Source organism: Ambystoma mexicanum, chromosome 6q (assembly GCF_040938575.1).
Source record: "Ambystoma mexicanum isolate Mex_15411 chromosome 6q, UKY_AmexF1_1, whole genome shotgun sequence".
In the NCBI taxonomy this organism is placed as follows: Eukaryota; Metazoa; Chordata; class Amphibia; order Caudata; family Ambystomatidae; genus Ambystoma; species Ambystoma mexicanum.
In genome coordinates this window covers 702,995,061-703,022,270 of record NC_090937.1, presented here as the reverse complement: position 1 = coordinate 703,022,270, position 27,210 = coordinate 702,995,061, and the positions used below count along the sequence as shown (strand labels likewise).

The following is a 27,210-nucleotide window of genomic DNA, read 5'->3' as shown; positions in this document are numbered from 1 at the left end:
TGGTCAATTGGAAAGGCCCCGGGCCTGCAAAGGAAGTGCAGACGGCACTGGTTCATAAAAGTGGCATATTTCTCAGGATCCCCAGTGAATCGCTCCGGTGGCGCCAAGGGAACTGCCCCAGGAAGGGTTATCTGAACAGGGCTGGCTGATGGTACTGGCATTGTAGGCACGTTTCCCGGCAATGGTGCATGTCCTGCTTGCGACTGGAGAAGTTGTCGGCTTATGTCATCTGTTCGTTCCTTAGCAACTATCAACTCCCTCTTCAGGGTGTTGGTCTCCTGCCGGGCTGCGTGTACTTCAGAGCGTAACTGTCCCAACATTTGGGCTAACTGGTCGGTTTCTGACGTTTCCATGACACCCAGGTGGATTTTTGGTGTGAGGCTTTGCGTTCTGTAACGCTCACCTGATATCCACGGGGACGCCACTCAGCCGGTCCGGATTTACGACCACTTCAAACCCTTCCCTGGACTTGCTCAACCAAGCAGTGGGCCTGAAACACAGTATTATCAGAGGTCAATTCCCTATTGGTCTTGCCTGTCTGGCCCCCCTTTTCTTCCTTTGGTCCCAACCTTACCCCGGACCTCTCCTCACCTTGTTTTTTGATGTGGGGCGCCATCCGTCCTGCCTTCGATGCAGGGGTGCGTTGTGTGATGCGAGCTGGAGGGTGCGTAGTTGCTTCACTGGCACGGGCCCGGCGGACGGAGCTTGCTGCGTCTTCAGCCCGACCGGTAATTGGAATGAGTCTTACAAAAGTTCTGATGGCTCTAGTCTTTGCAAATTCGAGAGAGCTAAGTATTGCAGAATGCTTACTAACGTCTTTTCTTCTATTCTTCTCCCCTTTGGTAGGGCGCGGCGTGCCGAGATGGAGATGACTCTGCCGTAAGAATCCGCAAGACTGGGAAGAGCTGGACAGAAGTTGGATGCTCTTCGAGGTGAGTATTGGCAACAAAGCCCTTATTCTTGCAGGGTCGCTGGCGCTGAAGAAAGAAGTGGGCCTCTTCAGGAGATCCGAGCACGGTGTCACGCTGGAGGTGCAGAGAAACGCAAAGCATGTTTCTCAGGCCGGGTGTGGTTTAAATAGTCTGTAGGTATCCCAGGTATCCCTGGGCTGAGCCACACCCGAAAGACTAGACCGCTTATCCAGTTCAAGGAACTGAATTACATGGGGGCATCCATTGCCCCATAATACATTGCAAGTCCAATACTAAGTGGATCTCAGGACTGTGTGTGAGCTTGGTGCCAAAGGCGCCAAGTCTGAGTCCAAGTAGGTGTCTGGGGAGATGGAGAGACCCTTAGGGGCCGACTAGGTGGCCGTGACCTGGCTCCAGCCTGATATGCCTCCACCTTAGAGACCCCCAGCAACTTTGTTGGATTTTGAGGATTTGTTTTACCTGCAGAGAGTGTGACCCTTTTTTCCCACTCTCTCAAGTATTTTAATGTGATTTTGTACACTGTGTTTCTTTGGGTTGTGGAGACTGACAAACTCCATAGGCATCATCTTTTACATTGGGTCACACATCACCTTCAGTGCATTGGCCCAGGGAGGTCTTTCCGATTTCCCAAAGGTTTAAATACCTTCTCTTGGATAAACTACTGTTTCCAAGAGCAGTAAAGTGAAATTTACTTTACTTACATTTGTAAATTTCTAGACCCAGCACACACTCTCTTACAATAGGGTGCTGGAGGGGTTACCTAGTATCCCCTTTGTCCAGCTTCTCATGTAACATTTTTTTTGTTACCCTTTTCTCACTGAATGTGTGGTGGCAGTGGTTTTGTTTTAACTACCATGGTGTGCCCTTACAACCGGCTATGTTCGCAGCCGCAGTAAAGCACCCAACATGTTTCTTATGTTATGTTATGTTACTTTGCATTTATATAGCGCCTTATGTACCATTGGTATGGTCTCAAGGCACTGGTAGGTTGAAGGCCCTCGGGAACCGAAGTTCAGATCAGTAGAGAGAATTGAGAGAGTGAAAGGTGCTTGTGAGCACTGGTTATGTGTGCAGGAGGTGTGGCAATCGTGTGATAGCTGCTTCTTAGCTGTAGGTGTGGAGGCTGAGAGATCAGGAGTATGTGTTTGTTCTGGCAGGTTGTTATCCAGCCTGATTTGGCTGCGTTAGGCCTGAGGAGAAACACCTAAGCCGGAGGGTATGTAACCAGTAGTGTTTAGTTAGGGTGATGAGGAGTATGAGGCAAATGATGGTATGAGAACAGCTATACCGAATGGTGTCATAGTATCGCTGTGTTCTATTTGAGTGGTGGTGTAAAGAAGCGAGTAAGCGTGGAGATGTGGATATGGTGGTTTACCTTAGCTGCTTGAGACAGAGCCCACTCCAATAGTTCCATGTACTCCATCCGTTCCATGTACTCCATCCGTTCCATGTACTCCGACTGTCCATGCATTATGACTGTGTCAAGCACTCAAAGCCGTTCGTTTTAATGCTCTTTCAAACCATTCCATGTAGGTCACGCCATTCTATGCATTCCAATCCGTTCCATGTACTCCAATCCGTTTCATGCACTCCAGTCCATTCCATGCATTCCAGTCCGTTCCATGCACTCGTGACAGTTCCGTGTACTCGCATCCGTTCCATGCCCTCCCCTTCTTTCCAAGCACTCCAGTCCATTCCAAGCACTCTAATCCGTTCCTAGGACATCAACCATTTTATGCACTGCTGCTTTTATTAGTTCTACCTCACATTATCCTTTCTCCATGCATCATCCATCCACATACGTCATCTTCACACGTTCCGTCCGCTTAACTGGTTCTAACCATTTCACATGTTCTATCCACTTCACCTGTTTCATCCACTTTACCGGTTCCATCCACCTACTTCATCCATTCTACCATTCTACCCGTTCCACCCACTTGACCCATTCTATATCAGTTCACCCGTTCCATCCACATACTTCACCTGTTCCATCCACATGCTTCATCTGTTCCAACCACATGCTTTATCTGTTTCATCCACATACTTCACCCGTTTCTTCCACCTATTTCACCCGTTCCATCTACATGTTTCACCCATTCCATCCATATACTTCACCTGTTCCATCCACATGCTTCACCCGTTCCAACCACATGCTTCATCCATTTCATCCACATACTTCATGCGTTCCATCCACATACTTCACCTTTTCCATATATATACTTCATCCATTCCACCCAGTTCATCCGTTCCACCCAGTTCGTCCGTTCCAACCAGTTTGTCCGTTCCAACCAATTCATCCGTTCCAACCAGTTCATCCGTTCCACCCAGTTCACCCGTTCCACCCAGATCTTCCGTTCCACCTAGATCATCCGTTCCACCCAGATCATCCGTTCCACCAAAGTTCATTTGTTCTACCCAGTTCATCCGTTCCACTCAGTTCATCCATTCCACCCAGTCCATCCGTTCCACCAGTCCATCCGTTCCACGCAGTCCATCTGTTCCACCCAGTTCATCCCTTCCACGCAGTTCATCGCTTCCACGCAGTTCATCCGTTCCACGCAGTTCATCCGGTCCACCCAGTCCATCCGTTCCACCCAGTCGATCCGTTCGACCCAATTGATCCGTTAGACCCAGTTCATCCGTTCGACCCAGATTCATCCGTTCCATCCAGTCCATCCGTTCCACTCACATACTTCACATGGTCCAATTTCATACTTCCTCCGTTCTGACCATAATTTTCATTTTATCCATCCACTTCACCCGTTTCGTCCACATACCTCAATCGTTCTATTCAATATATTTGACCTGTTTTGTCCACATACTTCACCCGTTCCTTCCTCATACTTTACCCATATCGTCCATCAACTTCACCTATTCTTCCAGCTCCATCCAGCTCCATCCACCTCCATCACCTGTTTGATCCGCACCCGACACCCGCTCTGCACTCTACACCCGCTCCGCACTCTACACCCGCTCTGCACTCTACACCAGCTCCACATTTTACACCCGCTCCTCGCTACAACCGCTCCACACTCTATACTCGCTCCACACTCTACCCCCACTCCGCACCCGCACCATGCTCTACGTCCGCTCAACGCCTCACATCGGCTCAACACCTCCGCACCTTACATCTGCTCAATACACTAGATCAGCTCAACACACTACATCTGCTCAGCACCATCAGGCCCTACATCCGCTCCACACCCTAAACCTGCTCAACATCCTACATCCGCTCCACTCTATTATCCACTCACATCCTACAACCGCACCATGACCTATATCCATACCACAAACTATGCATTAATCCGCCCTATGCACTCATCCGCTCTGCGCCCACATCCGCTCTGCGCCCACATCCGCTCTGCACCCTCATCCGCTCTGCGCCCTCATCCGCTCTGCGCCCTCATCCGCTCCGCGCACTCATCCGCTCCGCGCACTCATCCGCTCCGTGCACTTATCCGCTCTGTACACTCATCCGCTCTGCGTACTCATCCGCTCTGTGCGCTCATCTGCTCTACGCGCTCATCCACTCTACGCGCTCATCGGCTCTGTGCACTCATCGGCTCTGTGCACTCATCGGCTCTGCGCACTCATCCACTCTACACACTCATCCGTTCTACACACTCATCCATTCTACACATTTCATCCGCTCTGCGCACTCATCTGCTCTGCGCACTCATCCGCTCTGCACACTCGTCCACTCTACGCGCTTCATCCACTTCGCCGACTTCGTTAGCTCTACTCACTTCATTCGTTCACCCTTATTAAATGGGGGTTTTTTTGTGTTTTTTTTACTCATTCTAATTTGTTTGTCCTTTTTAGTTAACCAATAGAGGTTATTAGTTTTCGATCTCTCGTTCGGATCATGATGCTACATTGCTATTTATGATTTAGCATTTGGCAAAGTCAGTGCGATGCTGTTATCCAGTTTGAGTTAGTTTGAGTTCGGGGTCGGTTCTAGGGGAAGAGCCAAGTTTTCAGTAATTTGCAGAAAGACATGAGGTCTTCAATGAGTCGGATGTGGGGTGGGAGTGCGTTCCACAGCGTGGGGGCCAAGGCTGAGAAGGACGATCCGCCTAACCTGACTGAGTTTGTTATTGGTATGACTAGGAGGCCGGCTGAGCTTGATTTTAGAGTACGTGCTGGCTGGTAGGATTTTCGTTTGTCTTGAAGATATTGAGGTCTGGTTTTATGCAATGCTCGGTGCGAAATGCATAAGGTTTTGAAGGTCACCCTTTGGGCAACCGGAAGCCAGTGCAGAGTTTTGAGGGCTGGGGAGATGTGGTCTCTCGGGCCAAGCGCTAGTAGCAGTTTGGCTGCATCGTTTTGTGCTCTTTGTAGTTTAGTCAGTTGGTATGCATGGATTCCGAGGTAGAGGGGGATAGCATAGTCCAGTCTTGATATAACAATTGATTGGACCGGGGAGAGTCTGTTGGAAATGGAGGGTATGGAAAAATGTGTCTAAGAGTTTTAAGGTGGTAGTGGCAGGACTTTGAGACATTGTTGACTTGGCGCGAGAGTGTTAGATCAGAGTCCAGGGTGCATCCAAGATTTTTTACTGAATTAGAGGGGGTCGGTGAATTGCCCTTGGCAGATGGCCAGGGTAGTGGGTGGGGAAGAAGTTCGGTGTTGCCACATACCATGATTTCGGTTTTGGAGGTGTTTAGCAAGAGGTGGTTTGTGGTCATCCAGAGCTCTATGTCGAGGAGGCAGGAAGCAAGGTCAGGTCGGCAGTTGGGTTTTGAGTTCAAGAGTTTTAGGATTAGTTGAGTGTCAGCAGCATAGTTGTAGCACAGGATGTTGCGTGAACTAATTATTCGTGGGAGGGTGGCCATGTAGAGATTGAATAGGAGGGCTGATAGGCATGCTCCTTGTGGAACTCCTGTGTCGACTGGTCGGGTTTGGGAGGAATAGGTGGAGAGTAGGATTATTTGGTTCCTATTTTTGAGGAAGATTGCTCTCCATTTGAGAGTGGTTCCACGGATTCCTAGGGAGTGGAGGCGGTCAAGGAGGACTGAGTGGTTGATTGTGCCGAAGGCGGCGGATAGGTCAAGAAGGATTAATGCGGCACATCCCGCAGAGTCTGACATGTTTTTAAGGTCATCCCAGATGTTAGGGTGGTTTCGGTTCTGTGTTGGGCTCTGAAACCTGATTGAGCGGCGTATAGGAGAATGTTGGCTTCGACGAAGGCATTTAGTTGGGAGTAGGCAGTTCGGTCGATGAGTTTGGCAAGGAATCCTGTGTTTGAGATGGGGCGGTAGTTTTTGGGCTCGAGAGGGTTGATGGAAGGTTTTTTTATTAGCGGTCTGACATGAACAATTTTGAATGCATCTGGAAAGATTCTCGAGGCAAGGGAGTCATTTATGATGGCTCTTGCGTGTTCTCCTGCGCAGGTAGATGCAAATATTTCATTGAGGGTTGTGGCCGGCCAAAGGGTCCAGCGGAGAGCCGGATGGTTTGCGGGCAGAGAGAAGTTTGAGAAATTGGTCAACTGATATTGTACTAAAAGAGTCAAACGTTGGTTGGGTAACGGTCCTAGGTGGTGGGTTGGCCGGTATGGATGGTGGGCTGCCTGTTTGTTCTTTCGAGAGCTGTGGTGTAAAAGTGGAGAGAGAGTGAGTCGCACAGCGATTGTGAGGGGGTCGGTACGGTGGTGGTGCATGATGGTTTGGTGAATTCGGTGATGATTTTGTGAAGTTCTTTGCTGGGGTTTTTACAGTTTAGGATTCAGGAGTTTTAGTGGGCTTTTTTTGCTTTCCAGATTTCGGCCTTGAACTGATGAAGGTGCCTGGCCAAGGTGGATCTGCTCAGGGGAGTTTTGTCTTTCCGCCATTTGCGTTCTAAGTATTTATATAGTTGTTTACTGGTCTTCAATTCAGCTGTGAACCAACTAGGGAAAAAGCCACGGCGGGCTGATGGTTTGCAGGAGGGTGTGAGCTGCATTAGTGAGGTGTTGAGCCATGAGTCAAAGGCGTCGGGGGTTAGTTGATTATTGGGTAGGCAGATAGGTGGGGGAGACTGGAGGAGTGCGTCAGCTAGGTCAGGAAGGAATATTAGTTTCTTCCAGCATTTGCGCAGATTTGGAGGTTCAGGCTCGGGTACGGGAAGCGTTTTGGGCAAGCGAATGGCGAAAGAGACAATGAAGTGATCGCACCAGATGATAGGAGTGGGGGGGTTTAGATAAATCTGGTTGTGGGAGCTGAAGATGGCATCAAGAGTGTGTCCTTTATAGTGAGTCGGGCCGTTTATGTGTGGTTGGAGGTTAATTGCGTCTAGGCCGTCAACCAGAGAGTGTGTCATAGGGTTGGTGGGAATGTCGAGCCATATGTAGAAATCTCCTAGAAGGGTGAGGTTGGGATGGTTTAGTTGGAGGGTGGCAATCGAGTCACAGAGGTTGTTTGAGAATTGTCTATCATAGCCAGGGAGTCTGTAGATTATTAGGAAGCTGTGGGAGAACGAAGGGGAAAGGGATAGTTTAACGAGGAGTGATTTGCAGGAAGGAATGGAAGGTTGGTTGTCGCTGATTGAGGCGTGGAAGTGAGACTTGAAGGCAAATGCTATTCCTCCTCCTCTAGAGGGACGGTTCAGTGGAATGATGGAGTAGTCGGGGGAAGGCTTCATTGGCTAACAGGGGCAAAGTCATTGCAGAACCAGGTTTCGGTGATGAAGACCAGGTCTGGTTTGTCAGAGGCGAGGAGGTCAAAGATGCTGTGTCTGTTATTTGCTACGGATCGGGCATTAAATAGTATGCAATTCACTTCGGTAGAAGAGGTCGCTGACTGAGCTGCAGAGATGGGGGGTGGTGGGGTAGAGGGTGGAAACTGGAGAGCGAGAGGGGTGGGTAGATGATCGTCGATGGGTAGAGAGGGCGAGCGGAAAAGTTGGTGGGTTTCGGGTGGGAGTGGATGGACGCGTTTGTTGGGGTGATTGGGTTTGTCATGGGGGAATTGAAGGTGGAGAGTGGGGGGTTAGGAGTTTCAGTTGTGGTCGGTGAGAAATCGAGGGAGAGGGTTTTCAGGCAGGGTGAAGCGTGGGGGGAAGAAGGTGAATGGGGGTTGTGGTGGTGGGTTGAGACCGGGGGGCGATGAGCGCTGAGAGATTGAGGGGGACCAGGTACGTTTCCTCTTTAGTGTCTTTGTTGCGATTGGTGTGTGTGAGTGTCATACCGCCGAGTTCCTGGCGTCTATGGAGCCGCTGGCGACGCGGAACCTAGCTTCGTTCGCTTCGGCCACGCCCCCTGTTTCCTGGTTCCCTTTTTTCTGATTCTGATTGGCTAGACGCTCCGCGGCCCGGTGTTTTAACCAGCCACTTCCGGGTCACGGACGCGTTGCAACGCTTCCGGTTTCGTCCGTAGGCTGAGTTGCTTGCTACCTGTGGCTTTCGTGCTGCTCTCTCGCTTGCTGCTGGTCGGGTCCTCGTACCCTGTCTGAACCTTTCTGTTATTCTTTCCGCTGGACCTGTCTGCCTTTTCCCTTTCTCTTTTGGTTCGCAGTAATTCTCCCTTGCCCTCCTTCCATCTTGCTTCCCCTCCCACCTTCCCATCTTCACTTACCGCTTTTTCCTTTTCCTGTCTGTTACTCTCTCCGCTCTTCCTTCGCCTACCTTCAGTATTGCTTCTGTGTCCTCCCGTGTACCAGACTCCGGCCTGTTCCCCTGGACTGCCTTTGCTTGCTGCATTAGTACTTCCTCACTTAGCCTGTGTACCAGTTCCTCGGACCTCTTAATGGACTGCCTGTGTTTCTGAGTCTTCGCTCCACGTGTTGTCTCCAGCCACTTCTACCAGATCTTACCTTATAAGTACTCCTGGTTCCACATCTACAAGACACCCAACGATACTACAGGGGTTTTTTGTGCCTAAGGCTTTTTCCCCTCTTGGTCGATCCCGGGGGTGGGCCCCCTGGTCTCCCTTCTTGGGGAGCACGGTGGCTTCCTTCCGGGGTCGTCCCTATCTTCATAAAAAAAAGGTGTCTACTCGAAGAAAAGAAAAGAAGGGTTCTTGGAAGGAAGAAGAAGGTGAGGAGTCGGGGGAGGGGGAGATTTCAGAAACTACACTTTCGGACGAAGATATCACCGACCCCGGTGACAGTTTGCAACGCCTAAAAGAGATGGCCACCCCACAGCAGGTACAAGAACTCGTAGCCGCTGTACAAAGTCTAAGTCTAGAGATGCAGAACCTTAAGACTGCTAACGCCACCCTTCAACAGCGTATGACGGACAGAGAAAGACCTTTAGCCGATCTACCTCCACTTCCCCTAGTATCAGGGAAGTTCGATGGATCCCCAAAGAAGGTTAAAGAATTTCTGGACGCATGCAATCTTCATTTTACCTTTCGCCCTCAGACCTTCGCCTCAGATCACGCCAAGGTGGGGTTTATGATCACCCACATGATCGGAAATGCCCTGGCTTGGGCTACCCCTCTAGTAAACCAGTCAGACCCGGTTTTACAGGACTACGATGCCTTTAAGGCCCTGATTCAACAAACCTTTTTGCGAACAGAGAGTACATACTTGGCCTCGGAGGACCTCCTTGACATCCGTCAAGGGAATTCTGATTTACTGACATACATCACCACTTTCAAACAGGTGGCTGCAGAGGCAGGTTGGCAGGAACAGGCTCAGTATGCCATATTTCGGCGAGGTTTAAGGGAGGAATTGAAGGACGAACTTGCCCGAATAGAAAGACCGGTGTCTTTCGCCGAACTTCTGACAGCTACCCTCCGAATTGACTTCAGGATGACGGAAAGACGTCAAGAAAAGAGGAAGACCAGGCTAAGCGTACCCCCTCCCGTGGAGACTCCTTCACCAGCATCTATACCCTTCCAACGGACAACTAAAGAAGAACCCATGCAGATTGGAACCACCAGAGCCCCACTGACACCGGAAGAAAGGAAACGGCGCAGGGAGGGTTCCTTGTGCATGTACTGTGGATCTTCATTACATTTATTAAGAGATTGTCCGGAAGTACCACCCAGAAGATCGGGAAACGCTCGCCCTCGGTAAACATGGGGACGCATTACCGAGGGGCTGCTTTTAGTCCCTACGCACCACTTTCTGTATCCTCTACAGAAACATCAGAGGACTCCCGGTTGATGGTGCTCACAGTTTCTCTCAAAGTAGGCCCCAAAGAAGTAACCGCTTTAGCACTACTCGACTGTGGAGCAGCAGGAAACTTTATGGATACCCATTGGGCAGAACGACATGGAGTCAAGAGGATAGCCAAAAACGAAGATCAAAAGGTGGAAGGAGTTGATGGCGAACCTTTGAGCTCGGGTTTGATCACTCATACCACTAAAGCACTTACTTTATCCATCCAACAACACACCGAAAGTATCGCATTCGATATCATCAGAGCTGCTCACTTCCCTCTTATCCTGGGTATCTGTTGGTTACGCAGACACAACCCCTGTATTGACTGGTCTAGAAACCTACTTAGCTTTCAGTCCTCACTATGCAAATCGGAATGTTTGCCAGAACCAAGATTCGAGACCGTCAAGACCACTAATAGCTGCGAAGTCAAAACGGTGCACTGTCTTCCCCACTACCTGAAGGAGTTCAATGAAGTGGCAACTGAAAAGATACCCGTAGAGCTCCCTCCTCACCGGCCTGAAGACTGTTGCATCGATCTCACCCCAGGTGCATTGGTACCCTTCGGTAGGATGTTTCCACTATCATTAGAAGAAAAACAATACCTCCGAAAGTACCTGGACAGCAACATGGAGAACGGGCTAATTAGACCTTCCAAGTCCCCTGCAGGGGCATCACTGTTCTTCATCTCAAAGAAGGATTCTAAGGAGTTGAGGCCGTGTATAGACTATCGCGGCCTAAACAAGGTTACCATAAAGGACCGGTATCCTATGCCATTGATAACCGATATCCTACAAGCTGTACAGGGTGCTACCATCTTTACCAAACTCGACCTGAGGAATGCGTATCACTTACTCCGGGTGCAGAAAGGAGATGAATGGAAGACAGCATTCCGGACTCCTTTCGGACTTTTTGAATACCAGGTCATGCCGTTCGGATTGGTAAACGCCCCGTCGGTATTCCATTCCAACGATTTATGGACAGACTATTCTCAGATCTCCTGTGCCAAACCACCTTGGTTTATTTAGATGACATACTGATATACTCTCGTACACCTGAAGACCATGTGGAACATGTTAGGGAAATATTCAGAAGACTACAGAGAAACCAGTTGTCGGTTAAACTCACCAAATGTGTGTTTTCAGCCTCCTCCATTCCTTATTTAGGATACATTCTGTCAGACCACGGAATCTCCATGGATCCAAATAAGGTGTCTTCCATCCTTGAATGGCCCTCACCCACCTCAGTCAAAGAGATACAAAAATTCCTGGGGTTAGCAAACTTCTACCGGAGATTCATCCCAAATTTCTCTCAAAAGATATTACCCATCACCTCGCTCTTAAAGAAATCTGCAACTCCATTTAAATGGACAACGGAGGCAGAAGACAGCTTTGGTACTCTTAAAGAAGCCTTCTGTTCAGCACCCATTTTACAACAACCAAACCAACATCTACCCTTCATTCTAGAGACGGACGCTTCTTCAGCCGCAATAGGGGCTGTGCTTCTTCAAGAAATCCAGGGTACAGAACATCCGGTGGCTTATTTCTCGAAGACCCTAAACTCCAGCCAAAGGAACTACTCGGTTATTGAGCGAGAACTTCTAGCCATGAAAGCGGCCTGTGTAGAATGGCGTCATCTACTTCAAGGAGGAAGGTTCCCGTTCACCATAAGGACTGATCATAAGAACTTACAGGTTCTCAAACAGTTCGAGTGTTACAATACTCGACAGGCCCGATGGGCTCACTTCTTCGCCCAATTCGAATTCAGCATAACTTACATCCCGGGAAAAGATAATGTTGTAGCCGACTCTCTTTCCCGCCGGTGTGATTACCTGTCAGAGTCAGAGACGAATCTTGAACGGATGTTTCCTCAGTCCAGGACTATCGGAATAATTTCTAAATTCCTTCAACAGGTACAGGAGGATTCTGGAGGTCGTTTTGAAATTGAAAAACACTCTAAAGATCTGGCCTATGAAATCAGGAACGGTCTTTACCTAGTAGGAGGAAAACTTTATCTACCCACTCCGGCTTTTCGTAAAACCGCACTTGTCTGGTGTCATGACTCTAAACTAGGAGGACACAGGGGTGTGGCTGGTACTCATGACTATCTTCAAAGACATTTCTATTGGCCTACAATGAGAAAGGATGTAGAGCAGTACGTTCAGTCATGCATCATCTGTCTGAGGAGTAAATCATCCCGAAAAAGACCAATTGGTCTACTGGAACCTAATGCTGTACCCAAGGGTCCCTGGAGCACAATTTCAACTGATTTCATAGTGGATTTACCTCCGTCTGAAGGATGCACCTGTGTCATGGTAGTAGTGGATTCATTTACCAAATTAGCTCACTTCTCCCCATTACCTGGCGTCCCTACGGCAGCCAAGATGGCGGAAGTGTTTCTCCAAGACATATTCCGGTTACACGGTCTACCTAACAAGATTATTTCAGACCGGGGTAGTCAGTACACCTCCCAGTTCTGGAAGGCCCTGTGTAGCAGACTAGGTATTGAAAGAGCTCTCACCTCTGGATTCCATCCACAATCCAATGGGCAAACTGAACGCTTGAACGGAACCCTGGAGCAGTACTTAAGATGCTTTATCAACAACCAACAAGACAACTGGTGCACACTACTCCCTCTAGCTGAATTCTCTTATAATAACTCCACACATGCAGCTCTGGGGTTCAGCCCTTTTTTTGGTACTTATGGTTTTCACCCTCGCTCCATTCTTCCTGTCTCGGGCCTTTCTACTAACGTACCTTCAGTAGATTCTTCACTCTCCCTCCTTAGAGAGACACACAAGAAGGTAGAAGAAGGCCTTAAGTCAGCCCAAGCCCGATATCGCATTCAAGCCAATAAACATCGTAGACCTGTACCAGGATGGGATGTGGGTACCCAAGTTATGCTCTCCACCAGATATTTACCTCGTTGGGTACATCCCTCCAAGTTATCTCCAAAATATCTAGGGCCATATGAGATCATACAGAAAATCAATCCTGTGGCTTTTCGCCTAAGACTACCCAATAACCTAAAAAGGGTGCACCCTGTTTTCCATGCTTCCCAACTTAAGTCATTTCATGCTGATACATGGGCACGACAGGTTGGACAGACTCCTATTCCCCAGGGTTCCACTCGAGCTGAATATGAGGTCGCCCAACTCTGTGACTCCAGGTATCATAAGGGCAGGCTGGAATATTTGGTTAAGTGGAAGGGCTACCCTTCTTCGGAAAACTCTTGGGAACCCATCACACACATTAATGCTCCTGTCCTACTTCGCAAATACCACTTTTTCCATCCAGGGAAACCCGGAGGAGGAGCGTATAGGAGGGGGCATACTGTCATACCGCCGAGTTCCTGGCGTCTATGGAGCCGCTGGCGACGCGGAACCTAGCTTCGTTCGCTTCGGCCACGCCCCCTGTTTCCTGGTTCCCTTTTTTCTGATTCTGATTGGCTAGACGCTCCGCGGCCCGGTGTTTTAACCAGCCACTTCCGGGTCACGGACGCGTTGCAACGCTTCCGGTTTCGTCCGTAGGCTGAGTTGCTTGCTACCTGTGGCTTTCGTGCTGCTCTCTCGCTTGCTGCTGGTCGGGTCCTCGTACCCTGTCTGAACCTTTCTGTTATTCTTTCCGCTGGACCTGTCTGCCTTTTCCCTTTCTCTTTTGGTTCGCAGTAATTCTCCCTTGCCCTCCTTCCATCTTGCTTCCCCTCCCACCTTCCCATCTTCACTTACCGCTTTTTCCTTTTCCTGTCTGTTACTCTCTCCGCTCTTCCTTCGCCTACCTTCAGTATTGCTTCTGTGTCCTCCCGTGTACCAGACTCCGGCCTGTTCCCCTGGACTGCCTTTGCTTGCTGCATTAGTACTTCCTCACTTAGCCTGTGTACCAGTTCCTCGGACCTCTTAATGGACTGCCTGTGTTTCTGAGTCTTCGCTCCACGTGTTGTCTCCAGCCACTTCTACCAGATCTTACCTTATAAGTACTCCTGGTTCCACGTCTACAAGACACCCAACGATACTACAGGGGTTTTTTGTGCCTAAGGCTTTTTCCCCTCTTGGTCGATCCCGGGGGTGGGCCCCCTGGTCTCCCTTCTTGGGGAGCACGGTGGCTTCCTTCCGGGGTCGTCCCTATCTTCATAAAAAAAAGGTGTCTACTCGAAGAAAAGAAAAGAAGGGTTCTTGGAAGGAAGAAGAAGGTGAGGAGTCGGGGGAGGGGGAGATTTCAGAAACTACACTTTCGGACGAAGATATCACCGACCCCGGTGACAGTGAGAGGGTAGGGGGGTCAGAGGGTGAGAGGGATGAGGCTTCCGTTCTTGCTAGGGCTAGGCATGCAGTTTCTAGGAAGGGGAAGGAGTGTGGCTGGGAGGGGATGTTGATGGGGGTGCAGTAGATGCGAGGAGCTGAAACACTAAATAGCCACTGAAAGTGAAGTTTGCCAGTTGCGAGTTTTGACCGTCCCAGTGCATTGCAGGAGTCCCCCGATGTCCTCCCTCTTGTCCCCACGACTCAGGCCCAGGAACAGTGAGACCTGCATAGCTGCACAGGAACAGGAGTCATCTGCTGCATCTTTTCTTCATCTTTAAAGGTACTGTACAAAGTCTGAGAGTACTTACCTCTTGCTGTAGAGTTGCATACATCTTCTACTACTCACAAGTCTAATTAGCTTGTGGCCCTACATTTGATTCTTCTTTTTGCCAAAGACTTCTCAAACATTTTGCAAAAACTTTTCCATTTACCTACCAGAAGTGCTTCATCCTATATGAGACTTTTGCCTATTGACTTTGGCCTAGCCTATTGTACAGAATGACTCTTTCTGGAGGGATCCAAAAGTATTTGCCTGCTTAAGAAAATGTGTGGTCTCTTGTATGTTCTAGATAATCTTTTCCTTTGACTTATTACTTTATGATTCTAAATGCAACAGGGATCTATTAATCTGTGTAACTGCACTACAGCTCACATTGACCCCTCTTGAGATAAGCCTGGCTGCTCAACACGCTACCAAAACTGTGTGGTACAAGCTCATACCAAAGGTTGGGTTTCCTATACCTGTAGTCTGGGTTGTTTGTAGTGTTACCACAGGGTACTGCATACAAACGTTGCCTAACACCCACCTTGTATAATGCGTACACTAAGCTCCTCTTCTCGGCCTTGGATGCCATGGGTGTCATCTACACCAACTTTGCAGATGACACCCAGATCCTTATACCGATCTCAGGGGACTATGTCCAAGATACGATGATCATCAACAGGATATATGCTATAATCCAACATTGGATGGCTCTGAATAGCCTCTGCCTTAACGATGAGAAAACGGAGCAGCCTTAGGAATCAAGAAGGCCGACCATATTTCCAACATTAGGAGGGAGACTCATTGGTTGCCAATTAAGGCCAGAATCATCTTTAAATCACCATGTTTCCCACAAATGCCTTACCAACAAAGCTCCCATCTACTTAAACAATTCAATATGCAAAAAAAGAGTCTAACAGAATGCTCAGCTCCAACAATTAATCTCTCCTTGCGGTCCCATGTTTCAAACGCTCCAGAGCAGGAGGTAGCAGCTTCCCAGTCATGGGCCCGAAACTCTGGAATGAGCTTCCATTAAACATCAAAAAGGAAAACTCCTTCTTTGGTTTAAAAAAACTTTTAAAAACCAGGTTATTCAACCAATACTAACTATACCTTATATATCCAATATATCCACCCTCCGTAGGCCTAGATAGTTGCCTCCCCAGAAAAGATATTTACCAGAACCTGTAAATAGCGAACGTGATCATGTAATGCATAAACCTATGTAATTTTGTACCAATGTTTTATTGAATGTAATTGTAATACTGTTGAACTCTACTGTAATATGTCTGTAACAACTCTGTGATAACCGAGGGTTTGGGCCTTTAACAAATGAAATAAATAAATAAATAAATAAACCACCACCATTTTAGCCGAACAGAGAAATCCTCCGACTCTACACCCATGGACATTCTGCACCAGACCATACAGCGTGAAAACCTACCTCAAGTGACCACAGTTGACTCATCTAGTCACCTGGGAAAATCGGAGTGAGGGGGGAAGTAATTGCAACGCCTTCATCTCCCCCTGTTCTCCTTAGAATCAACCTTAGAATAAACTTTGGTTATTCTATTCCAATGCCTTTGATCATCAGATCTAAAAGCTTGTATCTAAAAGATAGGAATATATTTTTACTGACCTGTAAAGTTGTTGAATATCTGCTGGAAAGTTTCACTACCACAATAACTCTTCCTATGTCAGTCCCCTCTCCTAAGAAGAAGCTTTGTGACTTACATCATAGGGATTGGATAAATAAAGTTAGGGCATCATTCTTGTGAACTCATTTCATTCTACTGCATCACTACCTCCATTTAGTTGTCTAAGTGATTGTATGAATTCCTCCAAACCTAAAGGTGACTGTATATATGTTTGATAATTGAGCATTTTGTGATATTACTACATGCTTATTTCATTTCTTAGTTTGTATTTTTGGGCCTAAAATAAAAAAAGTTTTTTGTACTTACCTTTCTAAATTGAATTATTGTGTGCTTCACTTTGTGGACTCACTGGGGAGTCCTGACCCCACTCACTCTCTCCCGACACTAAGCCTTGACCACTCTCCACGCTTGACTTGAATGGGTTTGGCTAACCTCCAGAGTTCCCCTGTGCACTATAAATAGGGTGGCCTCCTAAAATGTGTACACCAGGCCAGATTCAAGATATTCATCTTAACAGCGAGTCACGCCTCCACCATTAAAAGGTATGGGGAATATAACCGTGGCTGGTAAGTAAGCCTAAGGACCAACCCATAGATGGGCAGTGTGGCGGTTCAGAATAAATATGCAAACACACTGAGGACATTTCAAATACGGGTTATGAAAGAATAAGAATAAGGCCTAACTTTCCCTATTGGCATGGGGGTTCCCTACCTATCAAACTAACAAAGGTGCTCGTCAGTCGTCTGTCACAAAGAATAGGTCCACAGTCCAAAACTAACCCTAACTGACCCTACCAGCATTCTAACAACTAAATACATGAAAATGGTTCCCTTCTCCTGGGCTTTGCTACTTGTAAATGTTCTTCTTCCCTGTTCTTCTCAATAGGTGATTTTTAAAGAACTTCTTGTGACTTCTTTAATCAGTTCATGTAACCATTTTTGAGACTTTTGTTCCTACTCACAATTTGGTTTCTTCAACCTTGGACGAATACTTTGATCTGTATTAATGGGATTTGCATAACTTTGGTTCCCCGGTTGGGATTGGCCCTGTGGGTGATTATAATCCACTTATTTCCTGTATAGTCCTTCTTGTTTTGTACTAACTCTAGAGATTATTTTATATTTCAACACATGCTCTTTCATTTAGGTACCCCTCTTTCCTTTTCCAATGAAGGGGCACTTTCCCCTTTTCCCAGGGTAGTGATATCCAGACTCTACAATTCTCCCTTTTGGGGTTTTCTTTTCTTCTTAATTCATAGCATTCTTTCTCTTCATAGAATTCTCCTGCTAGTTTTTATAGTCTCTCTCTTTTGACATATTTAGCACTCTGCCTTTCTCCCCAGGCCATTGTTTCTTAGTTTTATTTTCTCTCTCAGTGTTATTATATTCAGGTTTCTCTCATTATCATCTTTCCACTTTCTTACTTTCCATGTTATGCTCTCATTGATTTGACTGGGATGGGTATGAGCAGTCCCATAACGATTCCCCTGTGGCCTCATCACGGATCCCCCGTTCTCCCCATTACCTTGGATTCTCTTGGTCGTCTCTGGGGCCTCTGTTCGCTCGGGGTTCGTTGTGCTTTTCGCTTCGTTGGCTTCTCCGTTTACTCTGGTGTCCCATGCTCTGTGCTCTCCTTCTGGACAGATTGGCAGTCCTGCAGATATCCGGACCTGTCCTGGTGCACCTCTAACGATCTCTGCCTCAACGCCTGTAAAACTGGGATACTTCCTATCGGGACCCCTGCACTCACATTCTTCCCTTCACTCTGGCCTTCCTCTATGAGCTCCCCCATTCTACTTCCTCTGAATCCAGAAACCTTCCAGTCATCTTCAACTCCTCTCTCCTCCCTCACACTCTGGACATTGCCAAGAAGTCCCACTTTCAGCTATTCCTTCCCAAAGGAATTCTCCCTGTTCTCCCTTTTTCCCAGAGGCTCAACGTTACCCAAGCCCTGGTTCTTTCTAGGCTTGACTATTGCAATAGCCTCCTCCTGAATCCACCTTCTTCCACTCTTTGATCCCTCCAGCTAATCCAGAATAGGGCAGCAAGACTTATCCTTGGCCTTGAGCCCAAGGACCACATCTCTCGTGCCCTATAAATTCTTCACTGGCTCCTGGTTGCTGCACGGATTCAATTCTAATCCCTCTGCATCATCCACAAAGCTGCCTGGGCACGGGGACCTCACTATCTTCAACTTTATCTCACTAAATACTCTCCTTCCAGACCTCAACGTTCCTCTGGCACCAACTCTTTGGGCCTCATTACGAGTTTGGAGGTAGCCATGCCCTTAATAAGGGTATGGCTACCCCCAAACCCGGGCCGGGTTCCCTGAATGGGAAATACCGGCCATTCTGACCTTGGAGCACCCCGTATTTCCCCATTCAGGGAACCCGGAACCGGTCCATCCCCATTCCCATTCATTAATGACGGGCCCGTTGTTAGCATGCTGGGCCGCTCGCGGGACCCACTAAGGGCGTCTGGTAAAACCAGGCGTCCTGAGCGGGTCCTGTGAGCAGACCTCGTAATGGGGCGGTAAGGGGTTAACGGCTCCCGCGCCTTTACCGGCGCCTTTACCGGTGCCTTTACCAGCGCCGTTAACCTCTTACCAGCCTCCTCGTAATGAGGACCTTTGTGTGTAAAGTGCTTTGCTAAACAGAGGGCAGGAGGTTGATCGGTGTCTCCCTACTATGGAACAGCCTCCCCCTCCCTTTGCGCCTTGAGCAGGACTTCCTTAACTTCCGGAAGCTGCTCACGACTTTCCTCTTTATCTCCTCCTTCCCATCTTCTCTCCTCTGCTAATCTGACAGTTCCTGTGATTGGTGTCCGGGACTCTTATGCACCCTCAGGGCCCCTGACCTACCACACCCAATCGCCCAGCTTTGGTCTACTCTCAGCACTTGCCTTGTTACTCCCTCCGCTTTGGAGGCTCGCACTTACACTCAACACGTCTCTAGGCCATGTAGCACTTATCACACCATGCACTTCATCTGCTGCTCACTCATGAGCATGGACACTCCAGCAGCTACCCTCTCTGCCCTCCTACTTGCTGCACTTTCACGTTCTGAATACTCACAAGGCATAGCAGGTTCGTCCTTTTTTCTTCTCCCCTCCTCTGTTGTGTATTTTTGTTGTGTATTCAATATGTATCACTCCCTTGTTCCCTCCCTTTGCCCTGTGGGTGCTTTGAAACAGTGTGTTCTTGCTGTATAAGCGCCGAACAAGCGAACAATCAATAAATATGTGGTTTTGACCCCTTAGTGGTTTCGGCGCTGTTTTTTGGACCTCTCGTCCACCACATAGACCCCTGGTCACGTCACCTCCAGAAGTTTCTTGCTTTCTCCTTCTCAAAGGGCCCTGCACGTCCAGTGCTCTGCTTTCGGCTCCGGAGCAATTTCCAAACTTGCAGGCTCTGCAGGTTGCTGAGTCTCCTCCACTCTCAGGTGTTATGTCGCCCTGGGGATTGCCTGGATGACATTCGCGTCTCTCTCCCTCCACTTGATGCAGCGTCTCTCCCTGCTCCAGCCTCCTCCTACCAGTTAAAAGGGGATTTTCATTTAAAGTGGTATGCTCTCTTTCTTGTTAACAATAACTATGTTATTTCTCTCTTCATAAAAGTCTCAGTATTGTATATTTTTCTTGTCGGTCTGATGTTTCCAAGTAGGCCGCTTCTGGGTATCCTTTTGGGAGTTCCTCAAGGGAACAGGAGTCCTTGTCCACATAAAGGGAGTCTCTCCCAGTGAGGTCCCGTTTGCCTCGACCCCTAGGGAGGATGTTGCTGAGTGGGCTCACCTTGCTAGCCTCAGGGTAGGGGGCTCTCCCCCTTGGGCAGAAGGGATGAATTCCCTCAGATGTGTCACAGCAACCAAATAGAAACACCACAGGACATGTGCAGACCCAACTAATTCATTAATGTCACAGTTTATGAATATAAATGAGTTCATAATTGTGCATCTGGTAGATTAGATACAAAGATACTATCATGTCATTTATAAATAAATCCCTCTTATGCGTTCAGCCTTTAGATGACACAATAAACTGTAATTTTGGTATATACCCAGATGTACCCCACCCCCTCCCTTTGGCCCCGCACTGGTAAAACCTCCCCCATGCCTTATGTGGCACCTGTGGATGCACTCGTAGGCAACGCTTGTATAGCACTTCAGAAGACACCACCATCCATAAAGGATCACCTGTGTGGCAACAGGGAAACAGCGTGAACATAGCACTACAGCTGCCACACCACTATCTTGCCAGGAACTCCTGTGGGGGGCCCTCCAGATGTAACACTATTGTAGCGCTCACACGGCACACCTATGTTCTGACAGGAGCACCTGCGCAGGCACTCCAGATGCAGCGCTAGTACAGTGCTTTAAGCACACCCGCCATTTCCATTACAGGAGCACTCCTGAAGGCATTATTTAAATGGTGCTAGTGTAGCACTTTAAGAACCAAAGCACCATATTAAGTGCATGAGCCCACGTGTGGCATTGAAGAAGTAATATACTGGATGACCACGGTTCTGGGATCACTCCCTGCAAAGCTCAAATACCAGCTACCAAAATACTGAGGTGTGTGTGTTTTAGACACACATTACCAACACAAAAAAACAGTAAGCTCTGTCTAGGGGGTTGAGAAAACCCCACACCTGAAAAAAAATCACTCTCAATCCATTCCAACCACAGGAAATAGGCAACATTCTCACGTATTTCACTCAAACTAGTCCCTCCTCTGTCCTCTAACAAGCAATCTGTCAATCTACTCACAGACAGGTGCCGAATCTCACCGGGGTCCGCCCCTGGGGTAACTCCAAAGGCATTCTCCCTCACGAGAGGTTCCTCTATCTCTAGTAAGGCAATCACCAAAAAGAAGAATCTGTATTTATGGGTTGAGGGGCTCCCTCTGCTACCTAAGGGGAGGGATCCGTGGGCTTTTTAAAAGGAAAATGTTCTATTTCTTCGACATAATTTGTGGTCTTCATGCCAGAACCTCTAAACATTCAGGATCCTGTCACCAACTAACTCAACAGGGAGTTTCCCCATTCCCAACTGTCAGTGGACACAATTCGGAACATACGTTCCCTTTCCATTGGCTTACATGGGTGCCACTCACACATGGATCTTCTATTGCATCACTAAGACAGGCAGCTGTGCTCCCTGCTTTGGAAACAGAGTCTCCCAGTCAAAAGCAACTGGCCAGTGACAGGCACTGATCACAGCTCAACAAGGAAGGGAAGAAAAGTAATCTGCCGTCATCAGTAGCAGATCCCAGTGGAAATTGCATATAAACACAGTTAGAAACAAAACCTCGTCCTAATCCACATTTAAGCATGTGGCTAGACAATCAACAGAGACGCTTGAAAGTAACCACGTTAATTATGTCTTTACCATCGTAATGGAAAAAGCATTGGCAACCTCAATAGGCAACCTTACAGCTTCAGTCTTTGTGTGGCTTACAGGTCGCAGGTTCAAATTCTGGCAATGCCAACTGAGCCTTTCATCCTTCTGAGGTCAATAAATGAGTACCATTTCCGATTAGGTGATATTGTATGTAAATGTGTTCTATATAAAGCGCTTTGACAACAGAGCCATATAAATAGCACATTGGGCCTCATTACGATTCTGGTGGTCAGCCTGCCGGTGGTAATGGCGGTTTGCCTCCAGACTAAAAAACAATTACCGGCGCCTGCCGTCCCGGTAACACTGTGGTATTACAACCCTGGTGGCCGGGAAGTCAGGCAGCGGTAATTTTGTAAGTCCCTGTTCCCATGGAGTCCCAGACTCCATGGGAATGGGGACTACGGAATCACAGGTATCGTTTGCAATGGTGCCGGTGCTTCAGTGAAACTCTGCAAGCAGATGCCGTCGGGCGGGACTGAACTCACCCGCAGAGTCCAAGTGTGCCGGTCCGGTAACAACAGTGCCGGTAGGCTCACAAGCACTGTTGTTACCGGACCGGCAAACTTGTAATGAGACCCATTATCATTATGGACAGGTATACACACCATTGTGAGCTTTTCCAATAATAAAGTGCATAATTGTCCAGGTGTTGGATGATATACTCCGGTATTCACATGGTATGGGATGTATTGCTTTCATATAGCAGGTGTTGCTATCAACAGTACAGTTGCTAGTACCATTTCCAGGTTTGCAATCAAATACTGACGTTCCTGACAGGAATTGATAAAGAAATCACAGATAGCCACACTCTTGTTCTCCATGGCAACACCAAGGTAATCATACCATTTTGAGGGACAGGCCGAGTTGGCACTTCAGTTTCAGGCTCCATTATGCCCATTTAACCCAGCAAAGAAAGATCCCATTGTGGTCAGTTAGTACACCAGTGCAGGGTTTGGAAAGCAGCACCAGCTCTACTTTTGGAGTTTGATTGCAGTCAATATTGTGCAACCTATTCTCATCTCCTCATCTCATCTCCTAGGACACACGTTAAGCCTCAAACATGTTCAGATTCTATGCTCCTGGCATAAAAAGAAAAACGCAATTGGGAAACAACCAGTTGATATTGGTCTTCATCGTGTATCTGTGACCGAATATTATTATTGGGAGAGTAGGCATTTATGCATTGAATTATACATGTTTATTTAGCTATTCCGAAGCATGAAGAAAGTATTTTTTTTTTATTAAATGATTTATGATTTATATCAAACCTTTATCATATATCAAAAGTGTCCACGTAAAAAGAAAGAAAAAACTCAGGATCAAATCATAGAATCCAATGAAAGAATAAAACGAAAGGTGGAAAAGGTTGATTTTGAAACCAGTCTTTAACCAAGTGGATCAGATTTACAGCTCAAACACCTCCTTTAAAAAGTTCAGCAAAGAAATCGTAGCCGTAAGGTTCTCCCCTCTCAAAAGGATGGACCACATTTCCTTCACATCCAATGTATTGTGGGCTTCAATTAACTTGCTCATGTGTCTAATACTTCAGTCAGTTAAACCATGGAAAAGCAATGTGACATTCTTTAGTGACTCCACGTTTCCTGTTTCCGGGCAGAATCTACATCCCCCCGTCTCGGATATCCCAAAGATTTTTAATAGTTGATTTTTAGGGCACAGGTCAAATCTGAAACGGAGAAACTGATTTCTGTACCAGCCATTGGTGGCCTTGGCAAGATATTTAGGAAGTGTACCCCAAGGTTTCGTTTCTTCTCTTAAAATGTCTATGAGGCGATGCAAATTTCTTTCCTCTTGGGTGTTAATCACCCGCCAAAGTTTCATTTGAACCTTTCCTGGAAAGTTGGTCAATTCGTCCAGATCAGACTGCAGTTTTTCTAGTCTGCTGCGACAGCAGTCAAGCCACTGCCTCATAAGGACATTATCTGCTCTGTAGTGCTTACTTTTCAAGATTTCATATAGAACTGCTGGAGAAGGAATCATAGTTTTCTGGAAATGTGCCAGTGAATTCCACGTCACACACACATGTAATGAGAAATTAGACATAGTTCATATCTAATCATGGCGGTAGAAGCTTTGTTTGGTAGGTTCAGTATCTTCCTCCAGACGGCTCCTTCCAGGGTAGACCATATTTTCCACGAAGTTAGGAGAAACGCCTTTGCCCCAAAGGTTAATGAAGGAACCACCTTCTGATTATGGAACGTCAATACTGGAAAGATGGAAAACTTGCAGAACTTCTTATGAATCCTTCTTCCTTGTCCGGCCAAGATTTTAAGCCTGTATTTCAGGGCCAGGTGTTGTGGTTGATCGCACGTGCTGTCGTTTATCAAAGCTCCCATGCAGGTGTTCTGGGAAGTGATTCTCAGCCGTTCATGTTCACCGTACCAGCAGAGTGAAGATCTCCCATTGCCTCCTCGTGGACCCAATGACATAATACTGGTCTTGGTTGAGTTCATCGAAAGGCCGTTTAGTTTCAGATATTGGTTAAGGGCTACTAAAGACCTCTGTAAGCCTATAGGTGCTTTGTCCACTAGCACAATGTCATCTGCATATAGTAGTCTTGACGCCTACTCATCTTTGATGTATGTGGGAAATGAGTTTACCATATTTAAGCATTCACCTATGTCAGAAAGGAAGAGAATGAATAGAGTCGGGGCAAGTAGACAGCCCTGTTTTAAGCCCCTGAAGGTGGGAATCGGGTTTGTAAAGACACCCACAGCATTCAAGCGCACTTGTATGGAAATGGATTTGTAAAGAGATTTAATGGCGGCCAATACTGGGGGCGGGCAGTTCCATGATTCCATTTTCTTCAAAAAGACGTTGGAGGCCAATGCTGTCAAAAGCTTTGCTCAGGTCGACGAAGGCTAGGTACACTTTTGTTTTGCTATTGTGTGTCTTTCCTTTGAGTACATTTAGGAGGAAAAGATTTAATTCCGTGCCAGTCCCCTTCAGGAAACCCATTTGCCGTGGGTCAAATCTATTTGTAGACTGTATCCATAGCTGGATAGCAAATCCAGCCAGGTTTCTTCAGGAACAGTGTTTGCTAAAGAGGCAGTTCGTAAGGGATCTGTCTTGTTCAGTAATTGCCATGTAGCTCTTGCATCTTTTTTGAGTATGGTCGCTAGCATCTGCTCCGAATCTGCCTGTAATAATGAGTCTTATGTCTCGCGAGTCAGTTCTTATACTTATGTTTTCTTTTTTTTAACAGAAGTAGAAATTGGTCAAGTACCGGATGAGTGATATTTTTCAGTTCTTTGCATAGCAGGTTTTTCAGTTTCTTTACTGCAACATTGAAGGTTTGTCTATGAATTGATGTAGTCGTAAAGAGGAATGTGGATTTGCAACTGGGTATCTGTGCGCTAGTGATAACTGTTTGTATTAGGATCGAGTGGTGTTTGTTCAAAGCAGTGCAAGCGGCAATCCTACTCCCGCCAACCAATCCACCCTGGCTGGTACTAATAAAATGATTCAGTGGGAGATGGGGTGGGAATGCGCTTTACACCATTACAATAAGGCGAAACAATAATAGTTGGATGCTTTAATTAGAAAACGAACAGCTGACACGTGTTTCGACACACAGGTCATGCAGTTGACATGGAAGGTACTAGTGCAGCCGTAATGGCGGATTCAAATATATTGCTCGTACGATCGAGTAGCATCAATGTAAAGGGACAATCCCAGAAACGGGTCAACTGCATGACACTCCTAATTACCTAGACCAATAAGCTTTGGGGGTTAGACTTTACTCATATTCGTTACAGACATCAGACTAATTACAAAGCTTTTACATTGGGGTCATGCATATAAAGGGAGATCTGAATATAAAAAGTCAAAACCCTAAGGGAAGGAGATCAGATCATGTATTCTTGCAAGCAAACAACTCAACGATTCAACCAGGAAAATCCATGATAACTTACAAAGAGCTGAAGCAGAACTATGGGAGAGAAGAGCCCAGCATGCATGAAAGCCAGAAGTGGACAGAGTATATAATACCCTGTTACTAGGTTCTAAAGGCTTAGCAGTGGATTGGATTGCCTGTTCCAGACATCCAGTTCTTTGCCATGCTCCTCCCAAGACAGAAGGGGAAGCATGAGCCAGAGGGATCCAAGAGATTCACCAGTTTAACACGGACTCCTTTCGGATTCTCTACCAACCAGTTGAGAAAGAAAGTGAAGTAATGTCTGTTTTGTGTATTTAAATGCTACATCCCTTACAAAGGGAATATTGTATCAGACTATTTCACTCTGCAGATACAAATGTATAAACACATGTTCCTGGTATTTGCAGCTGCAAGGAGCTACTTCAGCCTGCGCTATGGATGTGGTCATTTGATGTTGTAGATTGAAAGTGGAATTCAGAGGCTTTGTACCGTATAACCACCTTAATCAAATTAATATTCCAAATTAGCGTTTCTTTTCTTAGTGTTCAGAAAGTTGTAGAGGGCCTTGTTTGTGAGAGAATTGGGTCTTGGGAAACTGTGTTTCAGATCCTTCCTACTTTTACTTGACCTTACTCAGAAGTGACTATAATATTTAATTCAACGTTTCGTTTTTGCAATTAAGAAAAACCTAATTTTAAATTCAACTTCTAATTATTTCTAGTGTTTCCCCTGAATCAGACATGTTCGATGTGCGTATATTTTATATGCAGTGTTATTCCAAATATCTGACTGCCATGATGTGTGTATATTGAAGTGATATTGTGCTATATGATGTTATTGGGAGTTATACCATGCGCTGCTGCCATTTGCATGGCCTCCAGATGCTCTGCTGAGAGAGAGGTGGTAGATAGGTTTAGTGAGGAGAGAGGTGCACATGTAAGATGGCTTCTCTCTTGTTTTGATGCAGGAAGAGCGCTGCATGCAGGCCTTTTCTAGGTGTTCTATATTAAGAGTATAGAAGCATTTGTGTCTGATGGAGAGCCTTTTGTGCCGATCATGCTAGAAGTGATTGGCTCAGGATGTGGTATGTAAATTGGTTGTAGAGGTGTACTTTTCTGATGTTTAATGTCTGTTGTGGGGCTTGTTTGATAACCATGTGTAGGTGATTTACTTGGTATACAAATTGGGTGTTTGAATTCGAGTGGGTTGGAGGAGGCAGCAGTCAGAGGCCTTGATGGCAGACACACATAACATGGCATAGCAAGGCATGAAACAAGTCATGAATGTCATCACAATGCATTAGAAGTCATAGAAACACCTGGAAAAAGGCTTTGCAATCTGGTGCCCTCACCACATTCCTACAACTAGTCTCTTGCAGCTAGCTTCCATTTAACTTCCTCATATTGCCACTGTCACACCTTCTCTCTCTCCATCTCTCTCTCCTTTCCCTCTCAAATAGATACATTTTAACATATGAGCCACAAGGATCTGGGAATTTGCAGTTATGGAAGAGGGTAGACTGGAGACTCCACTCGGTACCATAAGCTAGACGCTACGCTAATGGGAGGCATTGTGTGTTCTATATTTTGAACTACTAGATTTAATTCGAGTGCTTTCATTTCTGTTCCTTGTGATGGCACACTGTATATTAATTTCTCTTTCACTGTAGCGTTTTGGTTGACTTC

The 27,210-nt window shown here is 46.9% G+C and overlaps 1 protein-coding gene across 2 annotated transcripts in view; it reads left to right on the top strand.

Annotated features, from left to right (window-relative positions):
• LOC138516235 (ras guanine nucleotide exchange factor P-like) overlaps positions 1–27,210 on the top strand; it is a 797,007-nt gene that overhangs the window by 182,117 nt on the left and 587,680 nt on the right. The window lies entirely within an intron of this gene.